Below are 8322 nucleotides of genomic sequence, written 5' to 3' on the forward strand. Positions count from 1 at the left end.
GAATAGCCAGGACTACACAGGGGAACTCTGTCTCAACAAACAAGCAAAACCAAAAAAGGGCATTTTCTCTACTTGCTTAATTTTATTTTTCATTCTGAATGTGCTCTCTAGAAATAGTTGCCTCAGCTGCTGTTAGGCTGTTGGTATTAGGAATGCACTTATTTTAACTGGTTTGTTGATAACCTTTGTGCAGAATGAGCCAAGAAATTTTATAGAGTAAATTTTCAAAACAACCCAGGCTGTTTGGTGTGGACTTTAGCTAAAGATAAACAAGATTAGTTGGGTTCCAGAAACACCTGTTTGCTCCACGTCACATGTAAATTTCCTTTTGGTTTCACAGGCTTTGGCACTTGAGACAAAACTAGAGTTTTTTGTTTTGTTTTTTGAATGTTAATGTGAGGTTTTTCTTCTGTTAGAGAAAATCAAAACACCTGGTAGGCACCATAGGACACCTAGAGATAAATTTTGATGAAAAATTCAATTTTAATTGAAAGATCTTCCCCTAAATTAATTAACTATGATCTTATAAGTGATTAATGAGCTGAGCCACTTTCTGTTAGTATCTTGTGCTCTACCTTGAGTATCTAGGACAAGTTGGAGTTTGGCTTAGAAATATTTTTAATATATATTTAAGCTATATTTCTGTTGCTAGGCATGGTGGCACACACCTTTAATCCCAGCACTTGGGAGGCGGAAGCAGGCAGATCTCTGAGTTTGAGCCCAGCCTGGTCTGTATAGTGAGTTTCAGGACAACCAGAGCTTCATAGTAAGACCTTGTCATAAAAGAACAAAACAAAACAAAAATTTGTGTTTTTGTGTGTGTTTCTGTGTATGCGTATATGCACACACATGTAGGTGCCCACTGAGGTAAGAAGAGGGTGTTGGAAACTGTGCCCTGGAGTTTCAGGTAGTTGTGAGCTGCCTGATATAGGTGTTGGGAACCGAACTTGGGTCCTCTGCAAGAACAGCGCATACTGTTTAAACCCTGAGTCATCTTCAGGCTTTTCAGGCTTTAAGTCTGGCATTTTGGAAAGGTTTGTAGTCAAGGCAGGCTGCTACTTTTCTGGGAGGCATGGAAGGAAAATCATGGGGACTTGGGTAGAACTGGCTCAGTTTTGGCTTCAGCTAGAGCTCAGCAAGGAAGGAAAGCAGGGTGTTGTGTTTGAACATGTCCTGTTGTCAGGCAGGTTCTGGGACTTTTCCATCATCCACAGCTCTGTTTGGAGTACCTTAATTTTCAGAGTGAGAAAGTGAGGCTCAGTTTATGTACCTTGTTCAGGTTACGCTATGGGAAGCAGAGCAGACTTCTCCGGTACCTGGCCTTGCTTTTACTTCTGGGTTTTGCCGAACATGTCCCTTGATTGTATCTATTACAGTGCATTACTAGTAATTTGTTAAACGCCTGAAGTTAGTGATTGGTTACTTGCATGTGCGCCTGTGTGCTCATGGCTAATTCTGTTTGTTTCTGTGTTGTTGAGGTTTCTTTGGAAGAAAGAATAGAACATTGCATGTAATCTAGTGGAAGTGTCCCTTGTCTAGCCTGTCACAGAAGTGACCCTTAACAGCTACTGTTTCTCTGCTTTTCTGTGTGCCTATCCTCTGAATTCTTTATATGCACAATGGCCACCGCAGGCACAACTCAGGAAAGGGTTTTGAGTTCTCCCACTGCATGAAGGGTAGCTTGCTGTGGGTAGCTTTTGGGCTGTCTTGGTGTGAAGTTGTCAGAGGATATGTGCTTGTGCTTGGTCACAGTAAATCTGGAGGCTTTGCCCGGAACCAAGTGCTGAGAGGAAGCAGGGATGAATCTTTGGGCAGGCATCTTAACATTCTTACCTATGTGGGAGGAAGAGTGGAGGGAGGCTAAAGCTGTGGCATTGTAGAGAAGCAGCTACGATTAGCAAGGATCAGGGGCTGTCGTGTCTTTTTTATGACGTGGGCGGTATTCCTGTTTCACCTGTGTTCAGATGTGATCGTGAAAAGTCAGTCTTGCTTGTCTTGTCACGATCAAAGGATCAAAGAGTGGCCTTGCCTAGTGGCCACTGGAATTGTTTGTGTTCACCAAAAGGGCCAGGGCTTCCCCAAGGCCTGACAGCCAGGCCAGTTGTGCTAGCTGAGACAGCATTCCTCTTTCCTGAGATCCAGAGGGCCTGAGCCTTGGATTAGCAATTCTTCATACTTGTGATTAGCTGCTGTGAACTGGGACACTGGTGTGGATGACTTGGGGTCTGAGAGGCCCGATGTTATGGCTTCAGTCTCCAGACTTCATTGGGGCCACAACAATTTCTTGTGCCCGCATGCCTGACTGCTTACTTCCTGTTACACCTAGCAGCTGATGCAGCCAGATTTAGCATTGCATCAGCCTGCATGCCACTAACCCAGTAATCAGATGTTTTGACAGGTTCAATGTTACTGTGTTATTCAGCTGGGTTGAATCACAGGATTTCAAAACACTCCAGTATAGCTTTGCAGTGGACTGGACACAAGTGGGTCTCAGCAGGAAAACATGCAGCCATGCTTTGAGAGACCAGGGAGGGAAGGAGAGGTGTTCCTGGTAAAGGTGACTCCATTGTTTCCTGGACAGTGTGGTGCAAGTTGATGAGTATAATACATTCAGGTTGCAGCCCTCTTCTGTTGGGCCACTGAAAATTTTGGCTTAGCAGCAAGGAGGGAAAAGAAGTGACTGCCTCAGAGAATTGAATTCCTGGCTGGTGGCATCTCTTGTCAGGCCCAGCCCAGTGTCAGTCAGAGTGTGCCCTGATGACAGGACTGCACTCTGAGGGGATGGTTTGGCATGTCAACTTGAGTTTCGGAGAGGCGAGTGTGTAAATCTTCATTTTATTTCAGAAGTTGGTCTTCCTGGAGGTTGAGGCCTGTCTGCTGTCACTGCTGAGCCCTGATGTTCCCAAGACCTGATCCCTGCATTTGGTTGTACTTGGGCCTTCTTCCTACGTACTGAGGACGCTTTCTCCCTCCTGTCTTTGCACACCTGGAAGGGTCATTCACAGAGCAAGCTTGCACAGGGAGCCGGGCTGCCAGAGCTGGGCCAAGTCAACAACAGCATTACCCAGTAGAAATGTCAGTCAAGGTTTAAAATGTTCTAATCACCACACTAAAAAGAGGTGAAAGCAATTTCAAAATAGTCAATTCTAAATGTCCAAGATTCTGCTTTAACAAAACAGTATTTTACTTTTTTAAAAATTGTATCTTCAAAATATGTCTATTTCACTCTGGGTTTTACCCTGGGCTGGCCACATCCAGAGGACTCATTAGTCACATTGTGACTGGTTGTAGTATGGAGAGTAGAGAAACAGAATGGCACAAAGAACTCTGAACGAGTGTGTGGACGTGGCTTCTCTGGTGGCTTACATAGTGCTTCTGATGTCTTGGACCAAGCTTAGTGTTTCCCTGTGGTCTTACTGTGTTTCTGACAGCCAGAGGAGAGTTGAGTCAGAGAGCTGGCAAAGAGTTGACATACACCTTCATTCTGGGGAAGGCTTCTAAGTCAAGTGGCCATTCTAGTTGGAAGCTCTGTTTTTCCCTCTCAGAGATGTGGTGTGTATGATGAAGATATCTGCCTAAGTCTGAGACCCATTCCTTTCTTCCCTAGATTCTGGGTCTGTTATTTTTACCTGAAAATCCTTCTAGGGTTGTTGGAGGGTTCACTGAACTACAGGGAGAGCTTGGAACAGTTAGTGCCGCAGAGCTCTTAGTGAGTGTCTGACTATTAAACCGTTTAGTCCTGAATGCCTGGGACAGGATTAAGAGCGTGGCAGCCTTCAAGGCTGGACAGTGGAAGAGCAAACTTTGGAGAAGCCAAGCAAAGCCTCTTAGAGTTGGATTGCACCCAGGGACTTGTGCATACCAGATAAGCATTCTATCACTGAGCCCCAAATCTCTGTTTTTGAAAAAAAAAAAAAAAAAAAAAAAAGACTTCATAGCTTTGGTGAGATAAATCATATACTATGTAATTTACCTATTTAAATTATATAATTCAATAAGTTTTAAAAATTATTCAGAGTTTGTCAACCATCACCATAGAGTGTAACAGTGTTTTCATTACTCTAAGGGGACCCTGAGCCTATTAGCGGTTTCTTTCTCAGTTCCTTGCCCATCACCTAAGCTTTAGGCTACTTGAATACACCTGTCTACAGACTTGACTTCTTCGGACATTTCATGGAAATGGTATAATACAGTAAATATACTCTTGTATATTGCTGTTTTTGTTTTTGTACTCCTTTTAGATTTGATTCAAATTACAGCTGTCAAAGCAATACAATACAAAAGGGAAATCTGCAACAGCATATATAAAAAGGGTGCCTGAAAAGGGTCAAAGGGTTATGGGGACTAATCACTTGTGATATATAGAACCAAAATACATCATAAAATGCCATTGACATTGTTCAGGAGAGATAGCCATCTATTATACTTCCTTAAGCAGTTGTCATGAAACCTGAACAATCAAGTTCTTTAACATATACAGAAAACCGTCACGGCCTGGTTTATACTTTTACAAGAGCTTTAAAGTTTATTGGGGAACTAAAGGAAAACCTGTAGATGTCATCACCCAGGGTTAAAGTATGCTCACAGAATTAGACCCAAAGGATCCACTAGACCCAAATGAAATCATTATATGTAGTTACAGTGTCAAAGTCAGGAGAGAAAACCATTTCTGTAAGGATGCCAAAGATACACAATGAAGTCTGCCTGTTTGTAATGAGATGGAAAAGCGCACAAGATTAGAAACAGCATGCAGAACATTTCCTTGAACATCAGTAATTCCAGAGAAAACATAAAATAGCTTCTAGGAAAAACTGTGTCTAGTTATTTACCATCTTCAATACTGTAATGGGAGGGCTGAGGTCAGAATGCTAGGGACATCTTGGGACATCTATAAAAAAACATGGGATTCCAAGCGAGTGGGTTAAAAACATGAACACTCTTTTTCTCTAGAATCATGTACTAAAAAAACTAATACTAAGTGTGATATTTAGATATTACCAGAGATATTTCAAAGAAGAGGTGCGTGTGTGTGTGTGTGTGTGTGTGTGTGTGTGTGTGTGTGTGAAACTGAACAAGAAACCATCACTAGGGTCTTTAACTGGCTGCTAGCCCGCAAATACTGGCTTTTGCAGGCCTACCATGATGTTGGTCCAAGGAGATAAGATTTCTGCAACTCTGCAAGTACCACCCACTCTTTGCTCTGTGTGAGATGCTTACAAAAATTGTCTTAACAAGAGCAAGACAGCTCTGTCTGAGATGGTTTTCTTTTCTTTCATTTTTTTTACATTAATTACATTTCATTCGCTTTGCATCCCAGCTGTAGCCCCCTCCCTCATTCCCTTCCAATCCCACCCTCCCTCCCTTATTTCCTCCCATCCCCCTCTCCAAGTCCGCCAAGGAGGACCTCCCCTTCCATCTGACCCTAGCTTATCAAGTCTCATCAGGACTGGCTGCATTGTCCTCCTCTTTGGCCTGAAAAGGCTGCTTCTCCCTCAGGGGGAGGTGATCAAAGAGCCAGCCACTGAGTTCATGTCAGAGACAGTCTCTCTTCCCCTTACTAGGAAGAACCTACTTGGATACTGAGCTGCCATGGGCTACATCTGAGCAGGGGTTCTAGGTTATATCTATGAATGTACCTTGGTTGGAGTATCAGTCTCAAAAATACCCCTGAGCCCAGATATTTTGGTTCTGTTGCTCTCCTTGTGGAGCTCCTGTACTCTCCAGGTCTTACTAACTACCGCTTCTTTCATAAGATTCCCTGCACTCTGCCCATGCCCGAAATTGGTTATGAGTCTCAGCATCTGCTTTGATACACTGCTGGGTAGAGTCTTTCAGAGGACCTCTGTGGTAGGCTCCTGTCCTGTTTCTTGTTTTCTCCTTCTTCCAATGTCCTTCCCTTTTGTCTTTCTAAGTGAGGATTGATCCTCTTACCCCAGGACCTCCCTCTTGCTTAGCTTCTTTAGGTGTACAGATTTTAGTATGTTTATTCTGTCTTATAGGTCTAGTATCCACTTATAAGTGAGTATATACCATGTGTGTCTTTCTGCTTCTGGGATACCTTATTCAGGATGATCTTTTCTAGTTCCCACCATTTGCTTGCACTGAGATGGTTTTCATATGTCTAGTAAAACTTGTCATGTCTGCTTCCAGAAGCCTTGTCATCTGTGAATTTTTTAAATAGCAAAGTGCCCAGTCCTCTGGGGGGACCTCTATAGCAGTCTTTAAAAGTTACCTATAGTTTTGGCATATATCATGAGCACTTCATTTGTAATCGTTGAATAATATTCTCTAGTATGTATATAAGAGAATAGCATTCTCCTATGTCTATAAGAGAATACTGCTAGTTGTTGAACCCTCAGTTTATTTCTACTTTTGCAAACACAGAAGCACTAGGGACTTGCACATACAGGTTTTCAGTGGTCATATTTTTGCTGTCTTTGGTATATTTTGTGTATATGAACACATGTAATATATATATAATAGACACATTCATACCATTGAAATTCTCCTTCCTAAAAGTTTTTTTTTTTTTTTTTTTTTTTTAAACCTATGCTTGCCCAGGGCAAGAAGGCAAGCAGTGGTTCAGGAGGCTGTCTTAGCTTTTTGTAATTTTCTACTTTCAAGACACAAAATGCTGGGTCGTTAGAGATGGCCTCCTGCTAGGGACTCTTCCTTTGTGTGGCTCTTCTCACACTGTGTGTGTGGAGACATCACTAGATACCTTGAGGACAGGAGCTTTGGACTGTTTTGTTGTTTTAGTGTTGAAACTCCAGTTTCCTTTAGAGATTTCCTTGCTGTGGAAACTCCCTCTAGGAAGAAGAAGATCTCTTTCCATGGAAGCTGAAATATGCACTCTTCCTGCTGCTCCTGTCCAGGGCTTGAATCCTAAGGGAGTATCTCAGCTCCACCCTGATGCTGAAGAGCATCCCAGACCTAGTGGCTTCGAACGCTTGCATTTGCTCACACTCCTACAAATGATTCCAGGCCTGCTGCAAGTGGTTTCAAGTATGGAGCAGCTTGAAGGAATATGGGACTGTGAGGGTTGCCTGAGCCTCCTGCTCTCCATGGGCAATCTTGGGCTTCCTCACAGCACAGAGCTTATGGACTATGGAGTCATGTTAGCTTTCTGTCACTGTGACAAATTACCAGAGGTATACAACAAAGAAGAAAAGGTTTGTTTTAGGTTTGTTCTTGGTCATTTGTCCCTGGTTGTTTTGGAGCCTTGGCAAAATGGTACATCCTGGCAGGAACATAAAACCAAGGTAGCTGTTCACTTACTTCATGGAGGCCAGGAAGTGGAGAGGGAGAGGGTTGGGGTCCCAATATTCCTTTAAGAGTATGCCCCACTAGGCCTCACTTCCCACAGGTTCTTCCACTTTACAACAGTCTAGTGTCAAATCTTTAACACATTGGCCTTTGGGGGACGCTCATCATATCTACAGCTGGAAAGTTCTTGTGGAAGCCACAGGCCTTTTCCAGAAAGTCTGCAGCATCACACCAGCTTACTGCATTCCTCAGAGTAAAGAAGCTGGAGAAATGGACTCTACTTGCTCACGAGAGAAGGCATTAATGCAGTCCCATGTTCTTACAGACAACGGTAAAGGTGTAAGGGTGGTTTACTGTTCATTTGCTGGTGGAAGGGGCAGGGATGCTAATTACCCCATCCAGGGCAGCACAATTAGCAGTGCCATCTTTTACAGGCATTTTAGGGTGGGAACCTGGCTGCTTGTCATTTTTCCAGGCTCTATTGATTGTGTCTAATTTTTGAACTGAATTTTCTGTCACTTAGAATCCCGTGCTATACTTTTTAATAATTCCCTTCTACTCAATGCCATCACAGTCAGTGTCTATATACCTAAGAATTTGATACTTGAATCTATAAGAGAGCTAGTGAGAACTGTAGAGTAAGAGACAGGATAGTTTACCAAAGAGGAAACACCTGAAAAATGTTCTGCCTCACTAACAACATAGACAAAACACCTAAATTAAACAGCCACAGCCGCAGCAGCAGGCCGGTGCCCTTCTACTATCTCAACATCAACAATCTGAGCTGTGGAGGGGTGGGCGAGACAAGCTTTCCCAGCTACTGGTGTGCTTGGAAACTTCTGACCTTTCTTACTGGAGATTTTTTGGCAATATGTACCAAGGAACATAAAATGTCCCATTCATTTTTAGTTACTTGTAGGAAAGAGCCTGTGCAAGTACATTGAAGGGTGGATGCAAATTTAGGTATGAAGATGTTCTTACCAGTGTTTTATTTTAGCAGCTATGGAAACCTAAATGATATGGATTAAGACGTGATGCTATATTACCCACTCTTTA

The sequence above is a fragment of the Meriones unguiculatus genome, chromosome 5 (assembly GCF_030254825.1).
Source record: "Meriones unguiculatus strain TT.TT164.6M chromosome 5, Bangor_MerUng_6.1, whole genome shotgun sequence".
NCBI lineage: Eukaryota > Metazoa > Chordata > Mammalia > Rodentia > Muridae > Meriones > Meriones unguiculatus.